Here is a 16,947-nt window from a genome sequence, read left to right as displayed (position 1 = left end):
AACCCCATAAACTGGCTTCCTATGTAAATTGCTCATGGATGGAGAATGTGCTAATTTGGGACAAGCTCTTTCTGATCCACATGAACAGGAAGTAGAGGACATTATTTAGTGCATGAGTTCTGTGTTCAGACAGCCTGGGTTCAAGGTCTAGCCACATGGTCTTGGGCAAATCACCTACTCTTTTCGTTTTCTTCATATGTAAAATAAAAAGAATAAAACCTACTTCAAGGATCCTTTTAGAATTAAATGGATATCCATGCAATACCTAGAGCCTATTAATAAGGAAATATCATTATTTTCTCATAGTAATCATAGTACCTCACCCTCAGAGACCACTTAAATGTTTTCACATTCATTTTTAAAATTATATCTACACAATAGCTCTGTGACACAGACAGCATAGGATATGTTGATCCATTAAAACAGATTTAAAAAAAAATTAAGCAGCATGGTTGGCCAAAATTACAGTAGGGTTCTTGGTTAGTACCTGAACCAGGACCCCTAAATTGATATAGTATTAGGACAAGGAGGAAAATGGGATCATCCAGTGATCATCAGCTCAGCGTGTCTGGAAATGTGAGGGCATATGTGATTACCCCATGCCTGGAGATTCTGCTGTCATCTAAGGCTTAAGGTGCAGGTGCTAAATATTTTCCAAAAGCAGGACTGTCCTGGCCCCAGACACCAATAACTGCCTATTGAAAAACATTGGCGTTTCTTTTTTTTTTTTTATAAATTTTTATTTATTATTTATGATCATCACAGAGAGAGAGAGAGAGGCAGAGACATAGGCAGAGGGAGAAGCAGGCTCCATGCACCGGGAGCCCGACGTGGGATTCGATCCCGGGTCTCCAGGATCATGCCCTGGGCCAAAGGCAGGCGCCAAACTGCTGCGCCACCCAGGGATCCCAACATTGGCGTTTCTGCTCCCAAAATCTACAATGAAAAAAACAAAACAAAACCGAGGCCCAGTGTAGTTAAGTGACAGGTTCTTCTTGGTGGCTTTCATATGGGAGATGATATTAAACTATTTGTTGAGTAAGCAATTTAAAAGTCAAATTAAAGAGGTCTCATTAAGGGAACTCTCTGCTTTCACTGTTCTGTATGGTGAATGTGGTACCTGAACAAACATGTTGGCATGGCTGGCCAGAAAAGGCCACCAGTCTGGTCTGTGATGCACAGCTGGCCACTAGCTCAGAGCAGTTCCCTCCTTAGCCCCCAGTACTCCGGCTGTCAGTGGGAGACCGGTGGTCTCCCACACATACGTGCTGAGGACATGGAAGGAGCCTTCCAAATGCCTAGGAAGTGAGGCACTCATCCTAAGCAGTCAGACTTCCCAGACCTCTGGCCCTTGGATCCTCACGATAACTGTAAGCATGAGAAGTGGGGGCTCAGGTGCCTGAGCAGGCCACCTGGTCCTACAGTGCATCTCGTCCAAAACCAACATTCGACAGATGAGGGAATAATAAAAATGCAACTATCACCTTTACACGATTTTACTACACAGGGTACCAGGTGCAGCCGTTTGCACTTGGTGCCTCATTTAACTCCTACACCTGCTCTGTGACAAGGGCGTTTGTATTCCTGACACGCGAGGGAATTGAAAGTACAGAATATTAGCAAATGTACTAACTTCCAAAGGAGGCAAGTGGCGATGTGGGATGTGAATAAAGGTCCCTCAGATGCCAGTAGCAGGACCAGGCCGCTGCTTTCCAGAAGAAGGGGGACACGAGAAAGCGACTTGACCCAAGAGGCCCCGCTGCCTGGAGGGACTGGCACCCAAGGCCGCCTCTCCTGCCGCTGTGTATTTTCCGCCAAGCCACACACTGTCAGGCACGGAGGTCAAGGCAGGGCAGCGTGGCGTGAGCCCGGGTCCCGGCCTTCCCTCGTGCCACGGGAGGTCGCCCAGGAACCGCCTTTCTTGCCCTCCGTCCTCCCCCTCCCGGAGGAGCTGCAAGGCAACGAGGACGTGATGGGAATACTGACATCCCCCCGCCGCCCTCCCCCGGGCTGGAGGCCTGGCCCCCCCCCCATCCCCGGCCGACATCAAAGCGGAGGGGGGCGCGTGCGGGAGCGGAGGAGGTGCTCGGCGCTTGGACACCCGCGGAGCCGGCCGCGCCCCTGCAGGTGTGGGCGCCCCTGCAGGTGTGGGCGCCCCGCCCCGGGCCCGCCCCTCGCGCGGGCGGCTTTCATGTGGATCAAGGCCGGGAAGATGACAAGCCTCCTGACTGAGAGATACGCCGAGACCTCGCTGGTGATTTATTGGCTTTCTGCACCTGACTAGAACCACTAGGCCTATCCGAGGAGGGAAATATATGGGCTTTCCTGACTCCAAGTGGCAGCCGCAGGGCGAGCACGTGATCTCAAGCTGGGCAGGGAACGCAGAGCTGTGCACCGGCCTGTGTGTTGTAAGCGGGCCCAGGTCATAAAAGTGTCAGCAAACGATATATTTCATGTGGGGGATCCTCTCTGGGCTCTTGCCAGCGCCTTCTCTCTGTGGCTGGCAGCCGCGGGGGAGGCTCTCCCGGCCGCCTTGGCCCCGGCCTCATTTTTAGCCGCGGATGGGGTGGGGCGGGGGTCGTGGTCCCTCTGCACCCCCCCCCCACCCCCGCTGCTCGATGCCGGGGTGGGGGCTCCTGGCAGGCACCGCGCACCCCGGCGCTTTCACCAGTGCGACGTCTCTTAGGATCACATCTGGCGCTGGGGACTAGGAGCCCGGAGCTGGGAGTCACCGTGTATGGGAATTCATTAGACGGCGGCACCCCGCGGAAGTGGCTAATTCCCCTCTATCTGTTCCCTCGTCTGCGATAATAACACACACTGAATGTGGTCAGTGCGACTCACTCAGGAGGTAAAGTGCCGGGACGCCTGGGGGGCTCAGCCGTTGAGCACCTGCCTTTGGCTCAGGGCGCGATCCGGGGTCCCTGGAGTCCCACATCGGGCTCCCCGCATGGAGCCCGCTTCTCCCTCTGCCTGTGTCTCTGCCTCTCTCTGTGTGTCTCTCATGAATAAATAAATAAAATCTTAAAAAAAAAAAAAAGGAGGTAAAGTGCCAACCCAGCTCTGAAGGATGATGCTAGTGGGAAACAGCTAGCAAGGGAGCAGTGAGGACCGCCCCTCTTGGCCACAGAAAGGGAGCAGGGAAATGTTGGAGACAGGCTGGGAGCCCTTGGCCTAGACTTTCCTGTTCTCTAATTGCTCTGTCACCCAACTGGCCCAAGTATGATGTCAGTGTACGTAACAGGGCTTCTGTTAAGGCAGCGATAAAAATCTACCTTTTCTTACATCTAGAAGTAGAGACTCTCGGTCATCTGAAGGATTTAGTTTTTCTGGGGGTGAGAGGAGTAATTTAAAGGCCCTCGTTGGTTACGGAGGCCTGCCATGTCCTGACCTTCGGAGATAAGAGAACTTTATGTTACTAGGGTGAGGTTGCCAAGTCTGTAAACCCTCTGGCATGCAAAGTCCTAAAGTGGAGGTGTATCCAATGGCATACCCAGTGGCTACATTGGCAAATCCAATGTAACATTACAGAATGTTCCAATTTGAATGGGTTGCAGGGTGGGGAGAAGCACAAGAACTTTCTGGGAGATAAGATGCTAAGACTGACAACTCCTGCCTCCCAACATCTGAACACAGGAAGACCTGAGAGAGTGGACTGGGGCACTCCCAACCAAGGTCTGTGGATAGAGAGGGATGTTTGGTCCAGAGAGACAAAATTAAACTTAAGGAAGAGGGAAACCTGGGGTCATAGCCCCAGCTCAGTACAATAACCAAAAGAATTGCAGAGGAGGTCTGGTGATGATGTGACATGGTATGGCTGATGCTGGAAGCTTTTCCAGAACCACCTGCTTGGCACAGTGTTTGAGGGGCAGGTGGCTGAACACAAGAATGTGAACCTAAAATCTCTATAACCGGGACAGCAATGGTGGGCCACATCCTGAACAATTCAGGGTGAGGATGGAGGAAAGAAGACGACACTGGATTCACTGTTCACAGAGTACGTGGGGGAGAGGCTTGAAAAATCAGAGATTAAACTGCATTTGGACCCCAAGTTGGTGAAAGGGATTTGTGATTTTGATCAATTCCAGTGCTTTTATTACTAATTGTTCTGTCTGCAGCTAGAGTATAGGCTTAATACCGGACCCACAACACTCAAGAAATATTTGTTGGATATTCTTTCCTAGAACTCCACTCTACTATGATATTTGGAAGTAGGCTAATTCTAAATTGTATTTGCAACATCTTTCTTAATGTCTGAATTGGCAATATGCTTGCTTTCTCCTGTCACACATCATCCCTCTTTTCTATCTTCTGCATTGGTCTTGGAAAAAAACATTTTATGAGTAAATATTCTGCTTCATATAGACTTTGTATAGGTATTCAGGGAAGGAAAGGAATGAAGGAAGCAGGTAAAGCCACAACAATAAAAGCTGTGCTATGATCAATGTAAAAGATCAGTCCACAGCTCTCTTCACACCCTCAAGCTAGGGGGTGGACCTACCTATCCCTCTCCACACCCTCCCTCCCTACATGTCCACCCACAAGCAGGGCCAGCACGAGCCCCCAGTGCCCTTCTGGTGCATATTAGGAAAGGGGACCTTCTCCAGAGGGCTGAGTACCTTGCCAGGACACATGGCCAAAGGATCAGAACACAGACTGAATTTTAGCCCCCAGTGGCTCCCTCTTCTGGAGGTCCTTTATATGGGAGGGCAACTGCACAATATTATGGAAGACTCCCCCCTTGAACTGCCCTTCCGTGGCCTGTCTTCCCCTTCCAAGCCTCCCTTGGGGCTCTTTGTAGACACTGATGGTCCAGAGCTATAGGATTTCTAGCTCTGCCATTTCTAACCTGTGTGATTTGGGGCTCATCAATTACTCATTCTGAGTTACTTTCCCCTTTTGTAAAGTGGGAATAAGGTTGCTTCCTTCACAGGCCTCTTGTGAGGGAAATGTAATTCCCACTGAGCAATGATCTGGAAAGTCTAGACCCATCCCTCATGTTTTTAATGATAATCCCATCTTACAAGACTGAGGGTTAGGAGATAATTCTAAACCTTGAGTTGGAAGGGGCTTTAAGAGTAAGGGACAACAGGTAATCAGGGCTTCCACATGTTCCAGACAGAGCCCTGGCGTTGCCTCAGATTTTCCTGCCACAGGCTTCGTGCCCCTCAGCTGGCAAAGCCAAGGCCAGTGGCCTCCATTGAGAGCCTCCAAAGCAAGGCCAGGAGCTTGCTCCTCCCAGATTTCCTGACACTCAACACTCTACATGTGCTTGTCACCAAGCAAGCCCCAGTGAAATCTGTAATTCTGGGCTGAGCTGAACTGGAGCTGTGGCAATTTGCAATGTTCCTTCATTCCATTGCAGATCCCACTGTCAGTTTGGAAAATTTCCCAGAAGATTTATTACGGTGCCTCTTCTTTGACTCTCATGAGTTGTGTGAACACAGTGACCCTCCTCATCTTTGTCCAACCCATCCCTCCTGAACCATGGTGTATATAGTCCAAGAAGACCGTGATCCAGGAGAAGGTGCCAAGGCATACTCAGTTCTGGCAAATTCTTGGATACTCTGAAAGTCTCACTTAGCATTCCAACAAGAATGGGGAAAATATCTGGGGTCCAGAAGGGAGTCAAGGGAATGGTTTTATGTGTGATTTGAGGACACAGGCATCTGGGAGAGTGGCCTGGGAGAGTCTTCACGAACCCAGTTGTGAGGAGTCCCAGGACCGTGTCATCACCCGTACTTACCAAGGCACCAAGTTCCCCTCAGCCTCCCCAGAAAAGCAAGTTTATAGAGTAGAATGTTTGAGATGTGGGCTTTCCAGTAAGGCTGACTGTGGTTATCCAGACTGTACCCTATACAAAAAACCCAACACCTCTGCCCTCTGTTGTTCATGTATTCACTTGCCTCCAAAAGTCCCAACAGTACTACAAAAATATCTATGTTTTTGTCCAGATGACAATAAGAATGAGTATTTACATAATACTTAATTTTCTCCAGAGGATATTTTTAGATTATCACAATATCTGAAAGGTTTTGTTCTGTTTGTGCGTGCTTTACAGACCTCTATCTGTGGTAAATACCAATGAATCAGTACATAAGTATTTTTAAATTCTAAAATAAATGAGTGCAAGTTACCTGATTTTTGTGCGTTTCACAGATGACCATTCAACAGGGTCACAATGCTGAACTCCCATCAGCTCTGTGAAGTCTGATAGCCTGTGGTTTTCTCTGGTTTCTGCACAACATTGTTGGGTCAAAGGTTTGAAGAAACTTATCCTCCTTTGCTTTCTATCTCCACCACTTGATATTTTAGACATCTTCCACCAGGGGGCAGGAATCACAAAGAGTAAAAATATTAAAGACAAAAGAACTTTCTAATAAGGAGGCCAGTCTGTGGTTTGGGTCTCAGCGAAGAAAATCAGGAAATCTGAGGACACTCCCTATAGGACCACTGATTCTTTACATGGAAATGGCAAATTTTTTATACCCGGACAAACTTTTGCTGTAAAAAGCCAGATGGTAAATATTTTAGAATTTGAGGGCCTTACGGTCTCTGTCGCAGCTTATTGACTCTGTTAGTGTAGCATAAAAGCAACCATAGTATGGGTACAGCTCTGTTCCAATAAAACTACTCACCAAAATAGGCAGCAAGCCAGGTTTGTCTCCTGCTCTGTACCATCTGTACCTCTGAGTGTAAACTTGGACATACTAAAATCTTTCCTCAGAGCACGAGGCACCCTCGTGCCTATCCAACCCTAAGGTCACGTCTCCGAAAAAGTCCTGGGGGTGGAGGGAGGAAGAATGAGGCCAAGTCAAGCGGAACCCCACGGTGAAGTGGGACCAGTGTAGCCTGCGTCACCCAACTGGCACTTTATTTTCTGAATAAACAATGAGGTAATTCATCAATTATTTCTGGGAACTTGAATTTGCTGTTTAGTTATTCAGAGTCCTCTTCGGTCTCCAGGTCAGCCACCAGTTTCATCATCCTATCCTACAATCAACCTTCTTTGCCAAAGTCAGTAGCGAGAGCATCTGGGACTATTAACAAATCGGTTCAAATAGCAAACACAAACTACTTTGGGGGCCAATGTACCCCTAACACACCCTGAATTCCTGATTTCCCTGCAGTGATTCTTTCCTGTAACCAGCCCTCTCCTCTCCCCTGGAACTGGAGACGTCTGGGGAATTAGTGGCCACGTGATACTGATGGTTTCCAAGACAGATGGAGGGTATGCCTGCCTCTGAGCTTCTTAGAACATCTCATTCTCATTGGCCCTGTTGGGATCAATACTATTGCAACTGTACTCATCATGCCTAAGCCAGGTTTGGAACTGAGCAGAAAAGGCCACTGAACAAAAGGAAGAGTACCTCACCGTCTTCCATGACCCCTCCATCACCTTTGTTTGAAAGGGAAGTCTAGCTCGAGGGCCAGTGGGGCAGACAGATTTCCGGCTCTGCCACATATTTCCAACATTACTTACTGCCATGACTTATCATCTGCAACTTGACATGTTCTACACATATGGGCATGTTGTACACATTAAGACATGCTTCCTGCATTAGGAGATTTTCCCGGATCGAGGATATTTTCCTGGTGCAGAATTGGAGACTGAATTGATTGACCTCAACATCTATGGGTCTAGAGTAGGAGGTTGGGAAAGTTTTCTTCCCTTTAGGGGTCTGCCCCTGTTCTAAGGAACAGCAGGATTTATAATGAGGGCTCAGTCTGACCCAGGACATGCTGCAAGGAGAGCCTGCCATCCCTGCAGTGGCTGGTTGTTGACTCCCTGATTGGCCCGGGCCTTAAGCCTGCCTTCTCCTTCCCTTCCCACATGGGCAGAGGCTGTGGGCTGTAGCTGACGGCTCACCTGGAACGCCTCCGGTTGCTGAAGGGCTGGATGGAGACTCTGAGACAACCTGATGGATCATCTCATAAACAGAGCCTGCAGGAAGGAAAAGAAAATTATGCCAGCAGAATGCACTTATGAGAAATAGATATGTGCGGTGCAGGGAGAAATGCTTTGATATTAAAATTTTTGTAACTTAAAAAGGCATGAAAAATGATACCAACCACTAACTAATCAACATTCCTTTGCGAATGCAGCTTCAGTTCCTAACCAAAAACACATCCCTGCTATTGTCTTGTCTGGATCCAGATGCAAACATGATTAATTAAGTTTCGGGCGAGGAGTGGGAGGGGGATGGTCAGGAGGGACGGCTTGCTGAGGATCATTTTTATGCACAAGCCCTAGGAGAAGCCCCAAGGCTGAGTGCCTTGCCCCATGTGGCAGGGCTTGCCTTTTGTGCACTGACAGCCGCAAGGGTGCCATGAGAAGGCGGCACCCAGTCCTACAGGGTCTCCTTAGGGCCAGAGAAGTTCTGCGGGCAGTGAGAAGCTCTTGGTCGGATCCATGCCACTGCCCAGCACTGAAATGTCTTGTAGGATGGCCTGGGCTCCACTTCTCACACTTCACCAAGTAGTTTGGGACCATGAGCAAGTTGCCTTGGTTTCTGCATTTGTGAAATGAAGGGCCAGATCAAATATTCCTTAAAGTCTCTTCCTTTTCTGGCATTATATCTGGTGCTTGAGGTCCCTCACTCATAGCAGGTGTTTATCAGCAAAAAGTCTATTTAGGCAAAAAAGTCTGCTGATGGGAGGGCTGAGAAGTGTCTTTGATGGGTGTCTCTGGTGTAGATGGCCGGGCTGCAGAGACTCAGGCTGTCTGGCAGAGGCCAGCAGACTTGCTTTCTGATCACTGCTCTACCACACAGAGCCTAGTAACAGTGAGTGAGACACCTGATTGCCCTGCATCTCAGCCTCCCCATTAGAAAACGGAAACACCAGTCCCAACTTTCACTGGGATATCTATGAAGCAGAGTGAAGCTAGCTGGTCTGAGAGGACAGTGACATGGTGCACAGTCTCTATGTACCTTCTCCAGGAGCCTGCTCCCCATGGCAGCTATAGGTCGATATACACTGTAATTAAGTGATTAAGGAGGTGAGATCTAGAATGAGATTGTCTACATCTAGGCAACCTTCCCCCGAATCTTAACCATTAGGCAAATTATAAACCTCCTTTGGGCCACATTGACCTCATCTATAAAAGTGGGCTGACCAGCAGAGCACACATTCCCTGCATGGTGAGCAGGAGCAGGCTTGTGAATGAGGGAAGGCAGTTTTATAAGGCCTGCTGGCCCTGGAGGTGGTGCTGCTGCCAAGTGTAACACCAAAAACTCATCAGACTTTAAGGCCCTAGTGTGGAGATCTCAGCCAGAGCCAAGGCTAGCGTTTAGTGAGCTATTTTATTGGGAGTTTTATTGCCTCCTTCCAAGGCCAACTGATTCCACTAGTATTTACCCCTTGTTGATGTTAGCTGGGAATGATCAATTTTTTAGATTACTAGCCACACCCTGTCAAACATTAGAATGACAAATTGCCCAATTCAAGTTCTACAATTCTTCTCAATTACAGGGGAGGGAAGATGGCTTTCACATGTGTGTGATTTTGTCCCTGGGAGCATCTATGAAATATGCAGCATTCTCTTACCTAGATGAGAACTCACCTTCAAAATATCATCTCTAATCTATCTTCATGTTTTCAAGTGGGAGTTTTTTATTCCCATTTCCCAGATGGAATAACTGAGAGCAGAGGCTGGAGAGAGCTTGCTCAGGGACCCAGAAGCACAGGAGTTGATGGTGGGGCTGAAGATGAATTCTAATTTCCTGCTTCACAATCCCTTGTAACCCAGGAATGACCTTTCTGGGGAATATTAGAAACACGAATATATGAAATGGAGAAGTTAGATTGCAGTCCCCTGGACCATGTCCAGGACACTAAAATGAGTGTCCTGCTCCTATTAGATGTATTCTAAAAATTATTTGCTATTCTGAATGTAATTTGAAGTGAAGTAGGTCTTCCATAGAGGCTCCAAGAGGATCCCAGTCCCATGCACAATGACTCTCAGTTGATATCAAGAAAGTTTTAATCCCTGCCATGTGCAGGGGTAGAAGTTTTATAAAAGAACTGAGATGAGAAGAAATTTCACTTAGAGAAACAGCATGAGGATGGCTACAGAGATAACATTTAACCAGCCCTGCATGTGTGCCCCACACTTCAGCTGATCTCTCAGGAAACCTAAAAGCTGCAGTGCTACCTGCAGCAGCTGCCGGGGCCTCCTATCCTCCTATCCTCCTATCCTAGAGCTGCTCCTACTCCTCTCCAATTTCAAATAAGCTCCTTGTTTCAGGATGCTTCTCCTTCCCTGGGACCTGGCACTGGTATTTGTGGTGTTGTTTCCCTACTTTTTTTCCTAAAGGCATTGGGTATAGACTCTACCCCTGGCACATACATGCATTCTCTCTCTCTCTCTCTCTCTCTCTCTCTCAATCAGGAGTCTGTGTCTTCATTTCCCTCTTTCATGACCATGCGCCAGCACTGAGACCCTTGCCTGGGTGCCCAGAACTTGGACTTGAGGGATGTAAGGGGCAGGAGAGGGACTCCCAGGCTCTAGAGTGCAGAGTTCTGATATGAGAGTGACTTTCTTTTGGACTCAAGAGACTTTGTAGAACTGGCTCCAGACCTCAAGCTGAGCTCTTGATTATCTCCCAGACTCAAGGTCTCACTAGTCCTTGAGTATCTCTGAGATCCCCAGTGTTCCCCTGGGGGTAACTGTGCTCCCACTTTGTCCAGGTCTGTGTCTGCAGAGGCGTAGAGCCTCCCAGCCCCTGGGAGAATCCCGTTCCCTCTCACCAGCCACTGCCTGAAGTGTAGATGCTTAATTTCTCTGGGGCTGCATTTTGAGGGTGGTAAATCAGAAATACTTTCCACACGTGGGCATACTGAGAATTAAGCCATGTGCTAAAGACTTTCCCACACTTTCTTTAAAGATCACACAAAACTTGTGAGTTAGGTACATTTCCTACTTTACGAATGAGAAAACTAGGTGGCTCAGGGAGGTTATGGAAAAACACAACTCATGTAACTACTAAGTGATGGGATGACAACTGAAAGACTAGCATGAAAGCCCAAGTGGGTCTGACCTAGGAGTTACATATCATTCAGAAATAAGAATGATGTTGTTGCTGTTTTCAAAGAATTTGTAACTTACCAGAGAGGATAAGAGAAGAACTGGTTGGATAAGAAAGAAGAAGGAAAGAAAGAAAAGAAAAGAAAAGAAAAGAAAAGAAAAGAAAAGAAAAGAAAAGAAAAGAAAAGAAAAGAAAAGAAAGAAAAGAAAAGAAAAGAAAAAAGAAAGAAAGAAAGAAAGAAAGAAAGAAAGAAAGAAAGAAAGAAAGAAAGAAAGAAAAATACTTCTTTACCATATGCATACTAGAAAATGCAGAAGCTTGCTCACAAATGACTGTATTGGTTGAAGGCGGATTTAAGAGTGTAAAGTTGTGGGAAGTATTTGATGGATTTTAGTTCCATGGTGGAGGAAATGAAAACGTGTACAGATAGGGATAAATGTTTGCTTGCCTTTCTAATGTAGCAGACAGAAAGCTCTATAAACAGACTTTGCCTAGGGCAGATGGGAAGGAACCAACCATGGAGAAATAGAGAATTTATAAGGGTATTTATATTAGTCAGTTCAGGCCACTATAACAAAATACCACATATGGGGTGGCTTAAACCACAGACATTTATTTTCTCACAGTTCTAGAGTCTGAAAGTCTGAGATTGAGGTGCCAGCATGTTCAGTTTCTGGTGAGATCCCTCTTCCTGGCTTGTAGATGGCTGCTTTCTCATTGTATCCTCACAAGGCAGAAAGAGAGAGAGAGAGAGAGAGAATGAGAGAGAGAAAGAGATTACACACTCATGACCTCATCTATACCTAATCATCTCCCAAAACCATTATACTGAGGGTGAGGGCTTCAACATAAGAATTTCGGCAGAATGCAGTTAAATCCATAGCAAGTGCATAAAATTATTTTGTCAAATATCAGATCACAGCTAAGTTTCTTCAAATTTGTCTAAGGGTCTGCTATGTACTGTTGAAATCCTACTCGATATTAGCTTTGAACACCAGAAAGTCATAGGACCATTCTTTTTGTGAATTACCTGCTTACGTTGGTGTCATTATCAGCCATTGTTTCAGCATGATCACTTGAGTAATCTCAAGGATGTCTGGGAGGATAGTTAACTTTTCTCTTCCCACTTCATTTGATGACCTTCAATAATAAGACAATTTAACAGAGTAGAGGATTTGGGGAAACTGTAGTTGAGATTTTAATGGGCTTTATAGATATTAAACCACTTTCAGAGACAATACCTGCCAATTTTTGTAGCAACCTTAGGAGGAAAGTATTATGATCCTTTTAAAAGGATGGTCTCTTTTAAAAATGGGAAGCCTTGGGCAGCCTGGGTGGCTCAGCGCCGCCTTCAGCCCAGGGCATGATCCTGGAGACCCAGGAGCGAGTCCCGCGTCTGGCTCCCTTCAGGAGCCTGCTTCTCCCTCTGCCTGTGTCTCTGCCTCTCTCTCTCTCTCTCTCTCTGTGTGTGTGTGTGTGTCTCATGAATAAATAAAAATCTTAAAAAAAAAAAAAAGGGAAGCCTTGGTGCAAAGGGATTACATGCTCAAGATCACCTAACAATGAAGAGACAGTGTCTGGACTTGACCCAGGTCATCTTAGATCAAAGCCAATGCTCTTCTTAATCCACAGTTACCTTTTAGAGCAAACAAAATCTCTCTTCAGAACTACTGGACAGCATGCTCCTACTGGACAAACATCAATCAGATGCATAGGCAGCGTTAGGAAACTGAGTATGGGATGATATATAGAGTAATAATGGACATGTTCTTCCAAGCATATCCTCACATATATTGTTCATTTGTACCCTCAATAGCTTCCATCATCAAAATACTGCAGAAACAGGGAGCAAAGACACTAAACTCCTCAGCTTCAGAAAGAATTATCCAGGCATAAGACAGAAAAAGTACGGAAGAAGCTGTGAATAAGCAGCACCCATTTTTTCCTGCCTTCCCTCCATCTGTGTCCTCCTCCATTTCCAACCCAACGGAGGAAGGCTTCTAAGCTGAGTAGAGAGAGGAAATCTGAGGAAGAAATAGGAGGGTTAGGTGCAGCATAGAAATAGTACATCCTTCTAATCTGTCAAATCACAAGTGTGAGAGTATCTGATAGGGGCATACAAAGGATCCCTTTTTAAATTGGGGATCTGAGAATGGAGAAGACCTATGTCTTGCTACTGGCATGAAGTGCAGAGAGATTGCAAGCATAATCCATTGTTATATATCAACAGTGGGGTAGAAATAGTAGCCAAACACAAAGGAGCCAGATGCTACCCTGGGCTTTCTATATCCCTAAAGGGAAATGGATGGTCATCTGAAAATACTCAAGGCTTCTGAGTGAAACACAAAAGATATCTGGGAAAGAGCAAGCCTTTAGAGACTCGGGATCAGCATGAGGGAACACCATATCAGAAGCATGTAGTCCATGCACAGGACCACTGATGATCTGGAAAGATGGAGCTGTATCTCAGAGGATTGCTGGTATGTAGGAGAGTATCTTAGATGGATACAGGACAGGGCATATCTGAAGCAGCGGGTCATCAGAGTGCCAAGGCAAACCACAGCTGAGAATACATAGGTACCTAGCCCACAACACCACATTGGCAAATTTGATAGCAGCCAGTCAGTGGTTAGACAGACCTCTCCCTACTGGAACAAAGACCAGCTGGGGATAAGAAGAAAGAGGGAGAAGGAAATCCTGACTGTGACTTGCTTATAACTCATGATGGCTGTGAGATCACTGAATTTAACTGGGTTTACCCAAAAACAATTACATTAACTTTTCTGTGTCTATTTGAATGAGGACTCAAGATAGAGTCTTGAAACAAGGCTTGAAACCTTGAAACAAGGCTTGAAAACAAGAAAAATAGGCTTGAAACAAGAAAAATAAAGAAAGGTAATTTTTTTGCCCATCTGCATCTGTGTTTTGTGAAATGAATAGCTTACATTATTATGTTTAGTTTATGGTTATTGAGAGTTAATATTATATGAAGTACTTTATACATATCATTTCATTTAATTATAACAACTCTGTGATGTTCGGGATTGGAGGGAAGAGTTTATCCAGGATAACATTTTCACCTTTGAATTTTAAACCCCGTGACTATATTGTTACTTATGTAACAAATATAATTAAAATAATAAACCTGAAGTTCATGATTTTTATGACATATTATTCCAATCTCTGTGTCCTCCCTGCACAAAAGCACACTGATACTCACAAACCATTGAATTCCTTCCACATCTCTTCTTTATAATTGTTCATAAAGCACTGACTTCTGAGACCCAGACTCTCATTGGGCAACAGAGCGACCTTTCCTTTAACAGGGTGAGCAGTTAGTATGGGCTGGGATGGCCTCGTGCCCTCATAAGCAAACAAGACCAGTAAACTTTTGAGTTGCAGACCCCTTCAAAGTCCTGATGGACCTGAAGTTCTTTCTTTGCTGATTAAAAATGTTGCCCATTAACCCCAGACTTTGGACAGTGTGGGGCATGAAAGAGGTATACTGGAAGACCACATGTACTGGCTTAAGGGAGGGCAGGAGACTATTGTTTCCTAACAAATGTCTGTTCTCCTCTAGATACATAACCAGCCAGCACCACTGGTTTCCTGTCAGATTGCTCATGGTCTTGTAGGAAGAACAGATTCTTCATCTGAACGAAGAACAGGAAACAAAATGGTTGCCCTGTTCGAATGAAGCCTTCTGGGTTGGATTTTTCATCACATACCTGGCTGTGGGATGTCAGGAGGATTATGCTAAAACTGATATTAGGAAGGGGAGGAAACAATGATACTTAACACAGACCATTTTCCAAATAGGAATCATGATACCTTCCTGAATATCCGTAACTATAGATTTTGGAAAATTAGGAAGAAAATAGGAAAATGAAGGGAAAAAGAGGAGCATGGTGGGACAGATGAAGTGGATCCATTTGTGAGTGGTTTTCCTTTGTGCATGAAATTATGTCATCAATTAAGAGTACATTTATGGCCATATATCTATTCGTTTTCCAAAATTTCTTGCATGTTGTGTTATTGGAGAGCCCATAATCTTATTTTTAAATCCTTCCCCCAATATCTCACCCACAAAAATTCCAGGAGGCTACACAGTTGCAAAGAGGTTTGTAATTATTTTCTGGAAAGAGGAACTAGCACACACCATAGTCACTGGTCGCCCTTCATGACTTCACAGCTACCCTTGAGTTCTAATTCTGTGAAGACCTTGCCAAGGTCACTATAATCCTCCATGCAAAGATTGCAACTCTTTTGAGCTCACATTGCCTTGTTCACCAATCCATCTCTACCACACAAACATTGGTGGCTGAGTGCTATGCCTGGAGGTGCCCCAAGTATGAACCCTTACCAGTCTGTGTCCAAACCACTCCCCAACACTGATAGACAGCATCATTTGTCCCAATTCCCCACCCCTCCCTACTTCCATGTCCTTTGCCATGTATCTTAGGAACTTTCTCCACTAAAGGGCAGGGTATATTTCCCTGCCTCTTAACTTTCTTTTTTTTTTAATAATAAATTTATTCTTTATTGGTGTTCAATTTGCCAACATACAGAATAACACCCAGTGCTCATCCCGTCAAGTGCCCCCCTCAGTGCCCGTCACGCATTCACACCCACCCCCCCGCCCTCCTCCCCTTCCACCACCCCTAGTTCGTATCCCAGAGTTAGGAGTCTTTATGTTCTGTCTCCCTTTCTGATATTTCCTACCCATTTCTTCTCCCTTCCCTTCTATTCCCTTTCACTATTATTTATATTCCCCAAATGAATGAGAACATATAATGTTTGTCCTTCTCCGATTGAGTTACTTCACTCAGCATAATACCCTCCAGTTCCATCCACGTTGAAGCAAATGGTGGGTATTTGTCATTTCTAATGGCTGAGTAATATTCCATTGTATACATAAACCACATCTTCTTTATCCATTCATCTTTCGATGAACACCGAGCCTCTTAACTTTGGATTTGTCTTTGTGACTTGCCTTGGCCAATAAAAAAAGATCAAGTGTCAGTGTGCCAATTTTAAGACTAGGCCATAAGAAGTCTCATGTATTTTCACTCATGGAAGTGAGTTGAGCCACCCCAACCAAGGTCAGTCTAGGTTAGCTAAGCTCCAACAAACCAATATATACTTGTACAAACCTAGTGGGGGTCAATAGAACCATGAAGCTGAGCCCAGCATAGATCATTAACCCCTACTCAACCAGCAGACTCCAGACCTAAATGGTGCTTATTAGTTTTTCCACCAATATTTTGTGGTTGCTATATAGAATTAGTATGGTCCTTGTTAACTGACCCATGGCTTTGTGTTGAGGTCAGGCCGTCAATCTCAGTCCTCTTTCCTCAATATAATTTCATTTTTAGGGACTTCACAAATCTTCCCTATCCCTGGTCTTGGTTAGGGCTAATCTGATCCATCTCTGGTGGATCACTATAGCTTTGACCCTTGGGGCACTGAGTTGAGATCTCAGGCCTTGCTTTCTCAGAAGGCCCCTGAGATCCTTTTGCAAATAATTCTAGATCCTTGCCAGAGTTTCCCTTTCCAAGGAGATAAGCAGTTTTAAAAAGGCTCAAAATCCAGAAAAATCCAACTATATCCTTTGCTCAGAAAATTATAACCTGATCAGCCATCCATTATGTAACGAACAGAGATTCCTCAGTATCTGCCTATACAGAATTCTGAAAGCTTCTTTGGCTGGAAAAAACCCTCTGACAGTATACTGTAATATATAAACATAAGTCTTGGAGTGGCATCTAATTACACATATAATTATATGGTAATGATCTTATGAACTAGTTTCACATGCAAGAAAACTGAAGCATTGAAAGCTTATATATCTGCCCAATTTCAAACACCTAAGGAAAGACAGAGCCAGGATCAGAATGAAAATGTTTGAGTTTTCCAT

The 16,947-nt window shown here is 45.4% G+C and overlaps 1 long non-coding RNA gene across 6 annotated transcripts in view; it reads right to left on the bottom strand.

Moving 5' to 3' along the window:
- LOC144280521 (uncharacterized) overlaps positions 1-16,947 on the bottom strand; it is a 120,941-nt gene that overhangs the window by 31,677 nt on the left and 72,317 nt on the right. For 5 of the 6 annotated variants that reach the window (XR_013348914.1, XR_013348915.1, XR_013348917.1 and 2 more), the window contains exons 2-5: positions 12,061-12,170; positions 9,566-9,762; positions 7,871-7,945; positions 6,138-6,319 (exon numbers count right to left, since the gene is read on the bottom strand). This is a non-coding gene — a long non-coding RNA (uncharacterized LOC144280521). Of the gene's footprint in view, positions 1-6,137; positions 6,320-7,863; positions 7,946-9,565; positions 9,763-12,060; positions 12,171-16,947 lie in introns of all 6 variants that reach the window. The other variant, XR_013348919.1, reaches the window with a different exon arrangement.

Source organism: Canis aureus, chromosome 12, assembly GCF_053574225.1.
Source record: "Canis aureus isolate CA01 chromosome 12, VMU_Caureus_v.1.0, whole genome shotgun sequence".
Lineage (NCBI taxonomy): Eukaryota > Metazoa > Chordata > Mammalia > Carnivora > Canidae > Canis > Canis aureus.
This window is presented reverse-complemented; position numbering and strand designations above follow the sequence as displayed.